The 18,254-nt window shown below is 44.8% G+C and overlaps 1 pseudogene; it reads right to left on the bottom strand.

The window, feature by feature from the left end:
* Positions 1–7,324: 7,324 nt before the first annotated feature.
* LOC141088526 (cytosol aminopeptidase-like) overlaps positions 7,325–18,254 on the bottom strand; it is a 48,609-nt pseudogene continuing 37,679 nt past the window's right edge.

Genomic DNA, 18,254 nt, shown 5'->3' with positions numbered 1-18,254 from the left:
CGCTGCACTTTCTGCACACTGACCTGAGAGACTTCCTGATCATGCACTGCGCATGACAGGAAGTTTCTCAGCTCTGGTACCCGGGTGTTGTCGGATTGCCATAGCAGCGATCGTCACGCCGCGGGGGTCTCCGATCCAAAGGCAGAGGGGCTGTCAGCCCTCTGCTTGCTCCCAGGATGCTGTGATCGCATTCGATCACAGTATTCCGGGGGATAAAGTGCCGGGAGCGGTCTGTGACCAGTGGTGTGGGGGGGCCCACCAGCCCAGGGAAAATTGCCCCATTATAATCTGCCACCATAGCGCCACGCCCCCATGTATCAACCCTTTCCTCCCCCTCCCAGACCCACCGGCCACCGCAACGCCAGCCCCTCACTGATAAATCCCTGCTCTGTGCGCACACGACCTGTGATGAGGTCACAGGAGGGGAGGAGTCAGGGGTTTCAGTAGAGGCCCCTGATCATGTGACCCCTGACTCCTCCCCTCCTGTGACTTCATCACAGGTCCTGTGCACACAGCCATCATTGTATTGTATGCGGGACTCTGCTGTGCTGGTTGTCATGGTGCTGGATGAGGAAAGTATGTGTGGGGTCAGGAGGGGTTTACAGGATGGATGTAGCTGCGTGTGTGTGCGAGGTGTACGGAGCAGACCCGCGAATGTGCGAGGTGTACGGAGCGGAGCCGTGTGTGTGCGAGGTGTACGGAGCGGAGCCGTGTGTGTGCGAGGTGTACGGAGCGGAGCCGTGTGTGTACGAAGTGTACGGAGCGGAGCCGTGTGTGTACGAAGTGTACGGAGCGGAGCCGTGTGTGTACGAAGTGTACGGAGCGGAGCCGTGTGTGTACGAAGTGTACGGAGCGGAGCCGTGTGTGTACGAGGTGTGCGGAGCGGAGCCGCGCGCGATGTATGGAGCAGAGCTGCGCACGCGAGAGGTGTACGGAGGGGAGCCGCGCGTGTACGAGGCGTACAGAGCTGAGCCCTGTGTTTACAGAGCTGAGCTGCACGTGTGCAAGGTGTACGGAGCGGAGCCGCGTGTGTGTACGAGGTGTACGGAGCGGAGCCGCATGTGTGTACGAGGTGTACGGAACGGAGCCCTGTGTGTACAGAGCTGAGCTGCACGTGTGCGAGGTGTACGGAGCGGGGCTGCACGTGTGCGAGGTGTACGGAGCGGAGCCACGCGTGTACGGAGCGGAGCCGTGTGTGTGTACGAGGTGTACGGAGCGAAGCCGCATGTGTACCAGGTGTACGGAGAGGAGCCGCGTGTGTACGAGGTGTACGGAACGGATCCCTGTGTGTACAAAGTGTACAGACCTGAGCCATGTGTTTACGGAGCGGAGCCATGTGTGTATGAGGTGTATGGAGCAAAGCCGCATGTGTACAAGGTTTACAGAGCAGAGCCATGTGTGTACAAGGTGTACAGAGTGTGGCCGTGTGTGTATAAGGTGTACGGAGCAGAGCCGCATGTGCACGAGGTTTACGATGTGTGTACTGAATGGAGCTGTGTGTGCGAGGTGTACGGAGCGAAGCCTTGTGTACGAGGCATACAAAGCGGAACAGTGTGTGAATGAGGTGTGCGGAGCCATGTGTGTACAAGTTGTATGATGGGGAGCATTCATACCTCCCAACCGTACCAGATTTTGAGAGTCTGCCCCACTGCCCCGACCTGGAGCTTACTTTTCCCGTGGACACAGGAGTATATGGCGGAGCCCCAAGGAGCACTTGAAAACTCGCACATGACATTCTATCGGAAGTGACGTGATGGAAAATGACCAGAGGAGATTGTGACGGAACCATGGAGGCTCTTCAGGGAATGCTTCAGATCATCACCATGTCCTCCTTTGAGAGCGCGGACAGCGGGATCGCCTTGGACTCGGGGATGTCGGCCATGTGAGTGGATCATGATATGTCCTGCACCAGGAGGCTCAGGTGGGCACTACAATGTGAGCTGGTATAGTATCTTTATAGAATCTTTCTTTCCCCTCTTTCCTTGTCTTTTTCTTTCTTTCTTTCTCTGTTATTTCTTTCACTTTCTGTTCTTTCTTTCCCCTCTCTTTCTCCCTCTCTGTTCTTTCTTTCTTTTTTTCTCTCGTTATTCTTTCTTTCACCTTTCTCTTTCTTTCTTTCTCTCTTTGTTCCTTCTTTCCCCTCTTTCTTTCTCTCTCCCTCGCTGTTCTTTCTTTCCCCTCTTTCTTTCTCTTTCTTTTTTTCTCTCTGTTCTTTTTTTCTATCCCCTTTCTTTCTCTGTTCTTTTTTCCTTTCTCTCTGTTCTTTTTTTATTTCTCTCTGTTCTTTCTTTCTCTTTTCCTCAGTACCAGTCAATGTGCCCACAGTACCAGCCACTGTGCCCTCAGTACCAGTCAGTGTGATCAGCAGTGCTAAATGGGTGTGGTTGGGGCATGGACATGGGTGTGACTAGTTGTGAAATGGGTGTGGTCGGGCGGCCGGTAGCCAATCATCATAGTGGAAGGCATCTGTTTCCATCAACTTTGTTATATGTGGGCAGTGGGCACCTCTAGTAAGGTGGGCACAAGATGGCGGGTTCTTGTCACCTGTGCCTCACACAAGTTACTATGAGATGTAAATGACCAGAGGAGATTGTGACGGAACCATGGAGGCTCTTCAGGGAATGCTTCAGATCATCACCATGTCCTCCTTTGAGAGCGCGGACAGCGGGATCGCCTTGGACTCGGGGATGTCGGCCATGTGAGTGGATCATGATATGTCCTGCACCAGGAGGCTCAGGTGGGCACTACAATGTGAGCTGGTATAGTATCTTTATAGAATCTTTCTTTCCCCTCTTTCCTTGTCTTTTTCTTTCTTTCTCTGTTCTTTCTTTCTTTCTTTCACTTTCTGTTCTTTCTTTCCCCTCTCTTTCTCCCTCTCTGTTCTTTCTTTCCCCTTTCTTTCTTTTTTTCTCTCGTTATTCTTTCTTTCACCTTTCTCTTTCTTTCTCTTTGTTCCTTCTTTCCCCTTTCTTTCTCTCTCCCTCGCTGTTCTTTCTTTCCCCTCTTTCTTTCTCTTTCTTTTTTTCTCTCTGTTCTTTTTTTCTATCCCCTCTTTCTTTCTCTGTTCTTTTTTCCTTTCTCTGTTCTTTTTTTGTTTCTCTGTTCTTTCTTTCTCTCTTTTCCTCAGTACCAGTCAATGTGCCCACAGTACCAGCCACTGTGCCCTCAGTACCAGTCAGTGTGATCAGCAGTGCTAAATGGGTGTGGTTGGGGCGTGGACATGGGTGTGACTAGTTGTGAAATGGGTGTGGTCGGGCGGCCGGTAGCCAATCATCATAGTGGAAGGCATCTGTTTCCATCAACTTTGTTATATGTGGGCACCTCTAGTAAGGTGGGCACGAGATGGCGGGTTCTTGTCACCTGTGCCTCACACAAGTTACTATGAGATGTATTTTATTCCTGCTATATTTCTTGGCATACTGAAATGTTTTGACCAGTTGGAAGTTGTACAACCTGAGGATTGTGCATGTGTGCACTGCCCGCATGTAGTAATATGTGTCTGTGTGTATATATATATATATATATATATATATATATATATATACTTACTCCGACCCCTATATAAACCCTGCCCCTCCAACCGCCGTCCACTTTCCCATGCTCCTGTTCCAATCCTGGGGTCTTTTTTGGTCCCCCTTGGTCCTTCACATGCTGAACATCTGGGACATGACTAACATTGCGCAATGTGCGCTTGTTCGTCGCCAGATGCAGCGTCGTGTTCAGTGTGTGAGGAGACGGCGACTTGTCTGTGGCGTTAACCCCTCTGCTGCCATGCTGGACACAGCCTGTGACGAGGAGCGTCTCTTCCTGTGTATCCGGCCACAGGCTGCACATCGGAGGCTGCTTCTTCTATCTGGGGAAGTTCATGAAGCAGAAGCCTCTGTGTGACTCATGTGAAGTAACTTGTCTGACAGGTCATGGGTCCAGGTCAGCAGGTGATTGCAGGCTATTAGCTGGTTTCGATGTTAGGTACAGGTGAGTCAGGACTAGATGTTGGGTGGAAGCCTTCCACTATTTGTAAGACCTCGTGCACACGCTGAGTATTTGGTGAGTTTTTCACTCAGTATTTGTAAGGCCTCATGGACACACTGAGCATTTGGGGTTTTTTACCTCAGTATTTGTGAGGCCTCGTGCACACGTTGCGTATTTGCAGAGTTTTTTTACCTCAGTATTTAACCCCTTCCCGCCACGTATGCGTCATGAAAACTAGTGACTTCCCGACCCCGTCACATGACCGGAGGGCCTATGGAGTCTGAACAGCCCGGGGCCCTGGCTACCCTTAATCCACCCCTGTGCATCAGCATTGCTGTGTGTAGCAGAGATCACAGTCTTCTATGAAAGCCAGCCATAAGCCGGTGCTCACAGTAGGATCGTAATGGCAGGTGCAGAGGTCTTCTGCCGACCCCCGGCTGTCACGACAATCCAATTGCGCCCCACGATCACGTGTCGGGTGCATTGATGGTCAAGATGCATGACGCACTTCTGGCCGGCACGTGTTAAATCCCACCGTTAGTAATGGACAGCGAGATGTAACCGGATAACAGCCACGGGCAGAGCACCACTACACTCAAGGCTGTTAAAGGCACATGGTGACTGATTAAATCTGCCATCATGTGCGGGGAAAAGTTGTGGGTCGGTGTGCAAGCCCGCATCAAAGACAGGCACAAACTTTGACGTAAATGTACGTCAAAGGTCATGAAGGGGTAAATGATCCAGCAGCTCTCAGGAGATTAATTTTCTCCCTATATCTGAATGTTCAATAAGGCGGACAGGGAACATTATATTGCTATTAAAGGGCAGATTATTCTTCTAGCACCATTACGTCCATGACACCTTACATGTTAAAAGAGTGTAAAAAAAAAAAAAGTACAATAATCATGAATACAAGTCATCGACTGGTACAGGAGGAGAGATAGGACCCTGCCCGTGAGGGATCACTGTTTACAAGGGATGTGTGAGGCTACAATAGGGAGGGTAGAGCTGTTTGTGCAGCAGTATGATGGAACAAGGGTTACTGCAGGTTGTCTGAAGAGGTGAGTCTTTAGGTTTCTTATGAAGGTTCCCATGGTGGGTGAGAATAGATGTTGGGAGACTAACTCACAGCTGTATGGAGGAGACAGGTTGTGGATGGCTTTGTATGCCATGATTGTGGTTTTGAACTGGAGTCTCTGGTCAATCAATGAGGAGCCAGTGAAGGGATTGACAGGGAGAAGAGGTGGGGGAATAGGTGTATTAGTCGGGCAGCAGAGTTTAGGATAGTATTGAGGGATGCAAGTGTGTTAGAAGGGAGGTCACAGAGCAGGAGATTGTAGTCTTTGAGATGGGAGATGATGGGGGCATGCACTATTGTTTTTGCAGATTCCTGAACCAAGAATGCATGAATCCAGGAAATATTTTTGAGTTGGAATTGGCAAGAAGTGGAAAGGGCTTGGATATGTTGTTTGAAAGAGAGATGAGAGTCAAGGATAACCCCAAGGCAGCGAGCAAGTGAGATTAGGGAGAGTGAACAGGCGTTGACTTTGATGGCCAGGTCGGTTGGGAGGCGGGTTGAGAGAGATGGGGGAAAGGTGACAAATTCTATTTTGTTCATGTTAAGTTTTAGAAATTTAGCTAAGAAGAAAGATGAAATAGACAGATGTTGGGATTCTGGTAAGCAAGAAGGTGACATCAGGTCCAAAGAGGTAGATCTGTGTGTCATCAGCATAGAGGTGATACTGAAAACCAAAGGTGTAGATTGAGAAGAGCAGGGGTCCTAGAACTGAACCTTTGGGGACATCTATAGATAGGGGGTGATGAGGTGGTGTGCAAGAGGGAGACAATGTCCGGTCTGTTAGGTATGACAAGATCCAAGATAGGGCCAAGTCTGTGATGCCAAGAGATGAGCGAATCTGTAGTAAGGGGGAGTGGTCCACTGTGTCGAAGGCAGAGGACAGGTCTAGGAGGAGGACAGTCGTGTCCCTTGGCTTAGGCAGTTAGTAGGTCATTGGTGACCTTAGTCAGGGCAGTTTCAGTGGAGTGATGCAGCTGGAAGCCAGATTATAAGTGGTCAAAGAGGGAGCAGGAAGAGAGGTGGGAGGACAGTTCAAGATGGACGTGTTGTTCCAGTAGTTTTGAGGCATAGGGGAGAAGTGATACGAGTCGATAGCTAGATACAGAGGATGGGTCAAGGGTGGGCGTGATCAAGGTACATATAAAGCATAAGGGGGAAGACCCCAGTTGTTAGTGAGAGGTTGAAGAGGTGGGATGAAGACTGGTGAGGTTTAGTATGAGGTGGGACAGGATCAGTCAAGTGCACAGGTGGCGAGATGTGATCTGGAGAGTAGAGAGGAAAGTTGGTCTTCTATAATGGCAGAGACACTGGTTTTGGAGGAGGAGGGCTGAGTTATGAGGAAGGGCTGTAGGCCTGAGCTTTCTCAGATGTTAATTTTCTGCTTGAAGAATTAAGCAAAGTCTGCAGCTGATATGAGAGGAGAGAGAGGGGGTGCTGGGGGATGGAAGAGACAACTGAAACTACTGAATAGCTGATTAGGGTTGCGAGACAGGGAGGATATAAGATATGAGAAGCAGATTTGTTTTGCTGCAGTGAGTGTGGACTTGAAGGTGGCGTTTTCCAAGGAGACAGGTCCCCATTAACTATACAAAAGGAATCTACTGAGAACAAATGCCAGGAAGATCCCTTCCACTAATATATTCAGTAAATCTACATCAGGAGAAAACAGCATCCTGAGTGAGAAACTCCACAACTGCTTTGTAGCGTGACCAGGAGCTGAGCAGATTGATATATAGAAGATTCAGGGAAACCCGTGACTTAATCATTTACACTTTGCGGCCCAGCTCCATACACATATGACTTGCACAGTACATGTACGGCAGATAGTAAAATATACCCAGCTCATGATGAATTGAACCCTTTAAGTCTTTCAACTTGTGGTTTTTGCTGACTTTGTTGCACTAGATTCATCAAAATGGCACATGAGACTCGAGTTTTGAGCATAACCTCAAGCTGTCTTTTTCCTAACTGGTTCTGCGAGTGCTTAAATGGGAAAAGTTGCAGCCAAATAACTGATATATTCACTCCAGGGAGGACTAGAAGAGTAGAATTGTGCCAAATTTTGCAACTTTTTTTTTTTTAAATAGTCGCATTTAATGAATCTGTTTAATTCATCTGGAAAGTCACACTGACATAAAAATCAGAAACCGCTTGGAGGAAAAAAAAAAAGTACAAATAGTTTGATTAATTTGTCACGTCCAAAATGCAATGATGAATCGTGCCTAAAGCGTTCAACACCTATAAAACAAATGTGTGAGATATGACTGGCAGATACAATTTTTGATTTTTTCTTTATTTTCAGACATTTCTCCACTCAGCACGTAGATGTATTAAAATTGCAGAATCATCTGAAGATGGAGGCGCAGATTCTAGATTTGCTTTGGTCGTGTTAGTAAAAAAAATAAGTGCATAGCAAGGTCATTGCGCTTTAGTTCATTACGTCCACATAGGACGAAGCAGATCCGGTAACTGATGTCCGGATTATTTGGGCTTCTTGTCCTTACTCAGCCGATCGGCGAATTCTACCAGAGTCCTTGTGGGGCGGCCGGACATGCCCTTGCGCAGATAAGGGACCTCATCCTTGTTGGACATGACTCCGGCTATATCCAGGTGAGCCCAGTGCGGGGACGTGACAAACTCCTTCAAGAAAGCCGCGGCCGTACACGCACCCCCAGATCTGCGAGAAGAAAACCTTTCATTAGTTTCTGTGGAGCAAGATACATTACCTCATGTATACTACTGATGTGGAAATTGTAGGTTTATTTTTTAATAAAATCCACATAAAAAGGAAAAAAAAAAACCCAATAATAATAATATTCCCATGATAGAAATTGATGACATATCCTGTAGGGGTGCACCCATGTGGTTAGGATCTCACCAATCATTTCTATAGGAATTCCAACAGATGAGCAAATCTGGATCTCCGTTTTGGTGATGGATGGAGGTCTCAGAGGCGGGGGTCGCTCTATGAGATACTTTAGAAACCTACTACAACCACCATATTTACATCCATTACCTGCTGTACTTCCCGACATTATTAAGGTCTGCGAGGGCCGACTCAGTCACTTGTTTAGTGTAATGATCAAAGAGAGGCATTCTCCATACACGATCCCCAGTCACGACGCTGGCCTGGAAGGAACATGAAACATCAGCAGTAAATTCAGCAATGTGGAGGACATCCCACAGGTCTAGAATACATACTTGGTGCCTTCCCACAAAAGGTGCAGGTGTACGGAGTTCTCTCAGGAGCTGAGCCGCCCCCATACAGAACAGATGCTGGCAGTGTTACACAGCTGGCAACTGCCTCTAGTAGCAACAACTGGAGCTAGCTCAGATCGCTGTATGACAGCTGAAATAGTGCTGAATGGGAAGGTGCTGATGGTTTCGTTGGCAGCCAGACACCTTCTGAAGGCCCTCATTGCCTCCATCTTTGTGCTCCTACGCAGCCTTGCCCTATCTTAATAGGCGACTGGTAATTTTTACTATATATTGCTGCAGTATACAGAACAAGTTCAAGTAAAGAAAAACACACCCTGACAGTATGAATTGAATTCCTTTTCCTGATCTGAATCTATTTGGCATTGCTGCAAAATGAAGGAAAAACAATGAAAAATGTTAAGAATTACAATACTGGAAAAGTCAAAAAATAAAGCCAAACTGACCATTTTTTTGGTCAACATAACCTCCAAAAAATGCAGTGAAAAATCAAAACGTTGCATGGACCCCATAATTGGGTCAAGGAAAAGAAAGAGAAAAAAAAATCTCGCCATGTGAAAAACAAGCTCTTGCACAGCTATATGAATGGAAGAAATTTTTTTATTCTTTTTATTTATTACAAAAGTTCCAAATGTTTTCTTTAAGACCAAACAAAGGGGTGAGCCCAAACCTATGCAGCTTTGGCACTGTTGTAATTGCACTGACCTGAATAATTGTGTTCCAGGTCATTTACTGCACAATGAGCGCTATAAAAAAAAAAAATTAAAAAAAAAAAGACAAATATAGTACAAAAAGTGAATGGTGTCTTTCAAAACTAGAACACACCCTCCTCCCAACCCAAAAAAAAAAAAAAAAAATCTCTCGTACAGTTATGTTAGTGGACAAATAAAGAGCTACTGGAATAAGGAAAGGGGGGGGAATAAAGTGAAATGAACAATGATTCAGACAGAAGAGCATGTTATGACAAGAAGATAGAAAGTAAAATGTTTCCGACCTCTTGAAGGTGATTCCAAAGCCAAGAAGAATTGGTGAAGACTCCAGTGGCTGCAGATCCCAGGGCTACGTCCATTGCACCTACACAACAATTCCCGGTGAGCCGTGCTCCTCGTGAGAAGACACAGGCAGACATCTACATACAATAACTGCATACAGCTGCAGTACAATCCCACAAAGTGAAACGGATAAAGCCGGCTCCATCTGCACCAATCACATCCTGGTAGCTGGTTGTGTCTACTGACACTTCTTCCACCATTCACATTCCACCCAATTGCAGCCGCCATAAAGCACAGACCACCAGACAGACAATGCAAAACTAATAAAATATACAGCTAAAGAAAAAACAAACATTATTTCTCTACGACATACATTATATTTTTTTGAAATCCAAATTAAAAGGGTTCTCCAGTTATTACCCATCCATAGGACTGGTGATTAGAGTTGAGCAAATTTGTTCGGGTTCCCTCTTATTCGGCAAGCTATAAGCGCTTACCAAATAAGCTGCAGAGGGAACCCGGCTTCCTGGATCACACCGGCTGAACGGCTCTGCAGCTGCATGTGTCGCGCCTGTGTCAGTCACAGCATGTGACATATGCAGCTGCGGCGGCGATCAGCTGATGGGCAGGCGTGATCCAGGAACCCGGGTTCCCTCTGCAAAGTCGCCCAAGTCTACTGGTGAAATCTTACTGATCGGTAACCGTATTGATCGGCAAAATTGGAACTTTTATCTCTGGTTAAATAGAGCGGCAATGCAGATACCTGACCGCTGCTCTGCTCATCCTATGGGGGGCTGCCCAGTGCTGCACTCGGCTTTTTCTGGCAGCCCTGTAAGAGGAGGTATGGAGCAGTAATCAAGTATCCAATCTGCCACTCAATTTTGTAACTTGAATTAAAAAAAAAAAAGCTCAATCAGGGACAGTTATTCCCTGGTCAGACCCTCACCGATCAGTAACGGATCATCTATTCTGAGCTGGTGAAGGGGGATGGGGCCTGGCTACACCCGCCCATTAAATTCATCAAAAGTGGGGGGTGATTCTTACTCTACAAGTGTTACTCCAGTCCTGTTTCTTGCGAGGTGCATGGATCCGCACAGCAGTGATAACGAGTTTGGGGCATCCTAAGTGGCGCGCGCCTCTCACGTTGAGACCCCACACTTAATGAATCGGAGCCCATGTGTACATTCTTCCAGCCCCTTCCATCATGTGTACGCAGCTCCCATACCTGTTAATGTCGCTGCATTTACGATCGCTCTTGCATTAAAGTTGTGTGCGTAACACAGAGCGTCCGCCAACAGCAGCCGTCCCTCCGCGTCAGTGTTATCTACCTGTGAGGAAACAGCAGCAGTCATGGATTTACTACTTTGCCATCTATAAAATAAAACAAACTAAATTGCTGTTCAGATCTGATCAGTACAGGGCAAGGGATCAATACTTATTAGAGGAGAACCCTTCATCTTGCGGTTAGATATCTGTATTCTATTGAATTATAGGACTCGCACTTTATCTATAATAGTCACAAAACTGGTGGCATTAGAGAACAATCCGGCTCTATCGTGGTCTATTCTAGAAAGATCCTGCACTGTAATAAATCTAAACCCTGAAGGACTGAATACAGCAATTTATCCACTATTGTGGGATGGGTTTATATTTTGCTCGTGTCCCCCTTCTGTGGAGGCTTCTTGCCTTGTCTTTTCAATTGTAATTTGTTTTTATATATCCATCGAAAAAGTCAATATTTTAATTATGAAGCTGGAATCTCTTCCTATCTGACAGCTACTGACTATTGCAGGAACAGATATAGGTGGTGTATTGAATAGTGAAGTGTCTACCATTATCCTCCTTGGATATATAGGATTAAGCAATACCAGTGTTGCTTTATATAGGAAAAAATCCCGCTCTCATTGGAGCACCACCATGACAGCCATAAGGAGTCTTCAGCAGACCCCCAGCTGTCATGACAACCCATTGTGAGACCGCGAGCACCTCGCATTGGAGCCAACAGCCAATTAGAACAGCGCGCTCCTCAGGACGTGAGCTGTGAATGCCGCTGTCAAAAGACTGGCAGCTAAGTTTAACAGGTAAACACCTGTGGACAGAGCTCCGCTCTACACGAGGATGTTAGAGGCAGATGATGGCTGAATAACACAGCCATCATCTGCTGGGAAAGATGCAATCTCAGTTCCTGAGCTCGCATCAAAGACAGGGTGCCGACAGATATCAGTAAGGGGTTAAAAAACAAAAACAATAATATGTTTGGGGGTTCAGTACTGGATTAGTGTAAGGGACTCTATACTAATACTACACAGCACAATGAAAACACTTGCCTTACCGGGGCCCCCAACACACGCTACGCCATTGACTATACATGACAAATGTATGGCCACTCCTCAGTGCCACTTTGAACTGGATAGCACTACTAACAATGGCTCAGGGTGGCGAGTTTTGAGCTGGTTCTCCATTGTTTGGTGGTGTTGGTACAGAACACTTTCCAGCTTCACACTGACCATGTACATCTAATGGTCCAACCCATCACAGGCCCCGCTACACATTGCCTTGGGTTACAATGAGATAAGAGCATAAACCCAGGGGCCAGATCTCCATTTATATCATGTTTACTAGGGAGCCAAAAGCTGAGGAAACCTAGGGCAAAGCTGATATTTGTATTCGTCACCCTACTAAACTCCTACTAGTCAGGATAATGGCCGTCACCACAGCCGGCAATGGGTGAAGATTACCTGGATGGTCTTCCCCGTTCTTGGCCTTCACCACATCCCCAGGCTTATTAGCTCTGCCGCTGGGCATATTTTCACACAGTGGAGCCAAACCTTACAGGACGAGATTAACACCATCATTAGTTTTACAGAAACATATTACATACAAGATAAAAAGTATCAGACAGGAGTAGAGATGCCATAGAAAACCTAGGACCAATGCTGAGTAACTACAATGGCCGCTGTTTGGGAGCCTCTTGGCAACAGGATCAAAGACTTGGCCGACTTCCTACTGTTCTGATAAGCCGCTGCGTGACGGGTGTTTTACTTTGTACCAAATTGATTTTTTTAAGTAATTTACTGCAGAATAATCAAATATAAAAAAAATGTCCTAAAAAGTGGTCCATGGGATGGGACAAGAAAGTAATCCATTATCGCATTTTGCCTGTTTTAAAGTTTATTTTTGTGTGTTTACGTGTCTATTTTTCTGTTTTTGCTGTCCCCGCCATTGTTGCCAGAGTTTGGGTGGTTTCGTGGAGTTTTTGTCCGATTCATCAATGGATTTAAAAAGAAAAAAATGCAGGTCAGCTATCTACTCCAATCTCCCTCTTCAGTTTTTTTTTTCTTTTAGAGAAACTTCACAAAAAAAAGTGCCACAATTCTGGGCAATTCTCCCCCCCTCCATGGAAGACAAAAAGCAATTTTAGAGAACTTTTTATATGTCACACTTAAACGCTTTAAGTTTTGATCAGTGAGGGTATGCGAGTTTAGCACCCCCCCACTGATCCATAAAACAAAAAGGTCAGGGGCACTATAATCAGAATTGTGCCCTTTTAGCTCATTTTTGGAGGGGCAGGGTTAGCATTGTATATGCTCACAAAAGTATATAAGTGGTCTGCGAAGGTTTCAGCACTCCGACACCATTAATCAAAACAGTTGATGTGTCGGAAGTTACCGTACTTAAATTGGGAGGGGAAAACATTTACAGCCAGATTTTTAAAAATTGTTCCACTGCATTTAAAACAAAATTAATTTTCAAATATTCCACAAATTTGTGTACACAGCTCATACCACGGTATGTGGTTCAATTGGTGGCATAAAAGTAAAAGTGAATAAAACTGTCATTTTCATATAGCCTTTATATAACTAAAATTGAAAGATAAATACTGTATTATTTTGCACTACACTCTAGGTTTAGAGAGCACAAAATAGGAAAAACATTTTTCCTACTAACTAAAACTTCCCGGGTAAAATGGAGAGGTCATGATCACTAATTTTAATGCACTAGGGTAGAATAGGAATGTAATAGATCAATTGTTAATGTGTATTATACACACACAGATCTGCTACGTATAGACACAGCTCTGAAACATTTGCTCATTTATAGATGCACACAGCTCTGCTACATTTGCACATTTATAGATGCACACAGCTCTGCTACATTTCCACATTTATAGATGGAAAACAGCAAAAGAGCAAAAAGGTTTACCCGTACAGGCCTCCAGACAAATGCACCATCAGGATGCAGTGGACCCATACAATTAACCCCTTCATGACCCAGCCTATTTTGACCTTAGCGACCTGGCCATTTTTGACAATATTGACCAGTGTCCCTTTATGAGGTAATAACTCAGGAACGCTTCAACGGATCCTAGCGATTCTGAGAATGTTTTTTCGTGACATATTGGGCTTCATGTTAGTGGTAAACTTAGGTCGATAATGTTTGCATTTATTTGTGAAAAAAACGGAAATTTGGCGAAAACTTTGAAAATTTTGCAATTTTCACATTTTGAATTTTTATTCTGTTAAACCAGAGAGTTATGTGACACAAAATAGTTAATAAATAACATTTCCCACATGTCTACTTTACATCAGCACAATTTCAGAAACAAATTTTTTTTTTGTTGGGAAGTTATAAGGGTTAAAAGTTGACCAGCGATTTCTCATTTTTACAACAAAATTTACAAAACCATTTTTTTTAGGGACCACCTCACATTTGAAGTCACTTTGAGGGGTTTATATGGCAGAAAATACCCAAAAGTGACACCATTCTAAAAACTGCACCCCTCAAGCTACTCAAAACTACATTCAAGAAGATTATTAACCCTTCAGGTGCTTCACAGCAACTAAAGCAATGTGGAAGGAAAAAATGAACATTTTAATTTTTCCAACAAAAATTTTCTTTTAGCATCAATTTTTTCATTTTCACAAGGGCAACAGGATAAAATGGATCCTAAAATTTGTTGGGCAATTTCTCCTGAGTACACCGATACCTCATATGTGGTCATAAACCACTGTTTGGGCGCATGGCAGGGCTCATAAGGGAAGGAGCGCCATTTGACTTTTTGAATGGAAAATATACTGTAATATTTAGCGGTTGCCATGTCGCGTTTGGAGTGTCCCTGTGTGCCTAAACACTGGAGCTCCCCCACAAGTGACCCCATTTTGGAAACTAGACCCTCCAAGGAACTTATCTACAGTCATGGCCAAAAGTTTTGAGAATGACACAAATATTATATTTTCACATGATCTGCTGCCCTCTGGTTTTTATGTGTGTTTGTCAGATGTTTTTATCACATACAGAAATATAATTGCAGTCATATTATGAGTAGCAAAAGGTTATATTGACAGTTAGAATGAGTTAATGCAGCAAGTCAATATTTGCAGTGTTGACCCTTCTTCAGGACCTCAGCAATTCTCCCTGGCATGCTCTCAATCAACTTCTGGATCAAATCCTGACTGATAGCAGTCCATTCTTGCAAAATCAATGCTTTTATTTTGTCTGAATTTGAAGGTTTTTGTTTGTCCACCCGTCTCTTGATGATTGACCACAAGTTCTCAATGGGATTAAGATCTGGGGAGTTTCCAGGCCATGGTCCCAAAATCTCTATGTTTTGTTCTCTGAGTCATTTAGTTATCACCTTTGCTTTATGGCAAGGTACTCCATGTTGAAAAAGGCATTGTTGATCGCCAAACTGCTCTTGGACGGTTGGGAGAAGTTGCTCTTGGAGGACATTCTGGTACCATTCTTTATTCATGGCTGTGTTTTTAGGCAAGACTGAGAGAGAGCCCATTCCCTTGGCTGAGAAGCAACCCCACACATGAATGGTTTCAGGATGCTTGACAGTTGGCATGAGACAAGACTGGTGGTAGCGCTCACCTGGTCTTCTCCGAATAAGCCGTTTTCCAGACGTCCCAAACAATCGAAAAGGGGATTCATCAGAGAAAATGACTTTACCCCAGTCCTCAGCAGTCCACTCCCTGTACCTCTTATAAAGAAGCAACCGAAAAAACAGTGCATAAACATCCAAAATAGGTAGAAATAACATGAATCTTTATTAAGGACACAGATAAAAATTGGCATGACAGAAGTGACACAAGCAGAACGCACAGAGGTACAGAGATTCCCTAAGGTATATCAATATGGTATAATGTATCTCCATTAGTGGTATATACAAGCCGACTAGTCATAGTGAAATAAAGGGTAAAATCCCCAGACCGTCAGGCAACCCCAAAGAAGGGGGTTATGAGAGATCAAAATACAAACATAATACTCATACCTAAGGGGGCACTGGACCACCGGCGCAAGGAAAACAGCCCAACGTACGTTTCGGAAGCTACACCGCTTCCTTCCTCAGGGGGTGTGTCATAAAAGGCCACCAGGTGTACTATAAATAGGGGTCCAAATAAACCTGAGCGCCAATCAGGGGAACGACCAACCACCCACCCACCAACACGTCCGGGCTGGCGCTGACAATACACGGGGCCCCGTGACGTCAGACGCCAGACCACGGGCGGATGGGGGTGGAGTTAGGCGCGCGTCACCCGTGCATGCGCAGACGGCCACAAAATGGTCGCGGCCATCTTGACTGGGGGCATAATAGATGGCAAACAGAAAAATATGATATCTAACATAGTATTTGACCAAAAAAGAGCGCCAAATGTTTTACCAGTATCTAGTGCATCACATAGCGACTATATTAGGCACCATGGATAAGTATCCAATAGCATAGGTGGATAAGGTAACCGCACATGCGCAAATGACCATAAAAAATTTATATACAGCCATCAAAGATGGAAACACACCTAATAGTAAGCGTAAAAAATACCAATGTATTTATATGAAAATTTATAGATTGTTACAAAGCATCAAAAATGATTAAACACGAGGGTTATAAGGATATAGGGTAAACCAACGTATTCCAGTCCTATACAGGTTTATGACAACAATATATATACCCCATGCATTAGTTTAGTCAAAAATTATAGCCATAAAAATGTACATAGTCCTATTATAATCTAAATGGAATAAGTTAGCCCAAAAATAATGCCATTACAATGAAATATAAAGAATAATCTCTATCAGCCGCATTATTATGCATTGCCCCCATATATATAACTACATATGCTTGTAAATAGAGGTGTATACAGCCATATATCAATGATCACCACATAGAAGTCCACCCATAAAAAATGGAAAAAAAATGGGCAACAAAGAGAACACATCTTCATCTTCTTGTATAGGAGAATGTTGATATATTCATAGAAGAGACGATCATATTTATCCAAAGCCTCCAGAAGATATTTCGGACCCAGACAACCCAACCAAAAAGATGCCAAATCTAAAAGACTAAAATAAAACAAAGTTAAAAAAGTTAAAAAAGACACAACAAATGTCACTCCAGAAGTGTAACAGTACCACAACGGGGGAATAGGTGGAGGAGAAGAGGGAAAGATAAAAGGAAAACTCACAAAAATGGAACGAATGAAAGACATTCGTTAAGGCCATATGGATGGACTGTTTTCAATTTCCAAATCCATTTAGCTTCTAATTGACTCAATCTTTTAGAGAGACCCCCACCTCAAATATCAATTTTCAGGGCCTCAATGCCCCATACCATAAGTGAGGTGGAATCACAGCCATGGTGCTCCTTGAAATGTCTAGGTATAGTCCTCAGGGTGGAAGCATCCGTGTGGCCACGAGCCGCCTGAATCCCCAACACGTGCTCCCTGACTCGGACCTTGAATTGTCGCGTAGTAAGGCCTACATAAATAAGGCCACAGGGACACGTAGCATAGTATATGACATACCTAGTCGTACAGGTAATGCGTTGTCTAATACTGAAGACCTGATCTCCACTCGAATTGTTAAATTCAGTACACCGCATAATGTTGGGGCAGGCGACACAGTGGCCACACGGATAACAACCAACCCCGGGAATGTGACCATCCAGAAAGGTAGTTTTAGAGCCCACAGCGTAGTGGCTCATAACCAGATGATCCCTTAAGTTTCTAGACCGTCGGAACGCCATGGCTGGTCTCTCTGTTGTGATCCTGTTAATGACCGGGTCAATGCGGAGGATAGGCCATGCTTTATCAAGGGCAGAACGAACAGCCTCTGATCTAGAGCTAAAAGTAGTAATAAACCTAACAGTTTGGTTACCCCTAGATGTATTGGACATCCCTGATCTATATAATAAATCCTGCCTAGTAGCATGCTTAGCCCGATTGAAAGCAATTTTGATGGATCTCCGGCTATATCCACGTTCTAGAAATCGTTGACGAAGCTCATCCGCCCGATGAAAGAATGTCTCATCTGTAGAACAGATACGGCGCAGTCGTAAAAATTGACCGATGGGTACCGCCTTAATGACATGTCTCGGATGTGCGGATGAGGCGTGCAGCAAGGAATTTGTCGCGGTAATCTTTCTAAATATGTCTGTTTGCACCATCCCATAGGGGTCCCTCCTTACGGTAACGTCCAAAAAGTCCAATTCATTAGCATCAGATGTGAACGTAAGTATAATATTACGGTCATTGTTGTTCAATTTTGAGATAAGCTGCGCAAGGTCGACGGAGCTGCCTTGCCAGATGAAGAATATATCATCAATGTACCGCATCCAAAGGGGGACACGGCACATTGACGCATCCTCATCTGACAAAAAGAGGTCCCTCTCCTACAGCTCCAGGAATAGGCCAGCATAGGTGGGCGCAAAGGCCGCACCCATGGCGGTCCCCTGGAGCTGGAGGTAGACCTGTTATAGAAAATTGACCTATAACCCCCTCTCATACTTATCTCAGCTGGAAACAATTCTGAAAAGATCTCTACGGGATGGCGTTATCACCAAACCATTATTTTCAGCATTAATGGTTCCTGAACCCACGATCCCAACTCTGTATCTGCTCCCTAAGATACATAAGAGCTCCTCGGTGCCACCCGGACGACCTATAGTGTCGGGACGTGGCAACTTTCTGGAAAATATAAACAAATGGATAGATTAC

The sequence above is a fragment of the Dendrobates tinctorius genome, unplaced genomic scaffold (assembly GCF_039654945.1).
Source record: "Dendrobates tinctorius isolate UK_male_01 unplaced genomic scaffold, ASM3965494v1 ptg000039l, whole genome shotgun sequence".
Lineage (NCBI taxonomy): Eukaryota > Metazoa > Chordata > Amphibia > Anura > Dendrobatidae > Dendrobates > Dendrobates tinctorius.
This window is presented reverse-complemented; position numbering and strand designations above follow the sequence as displayed.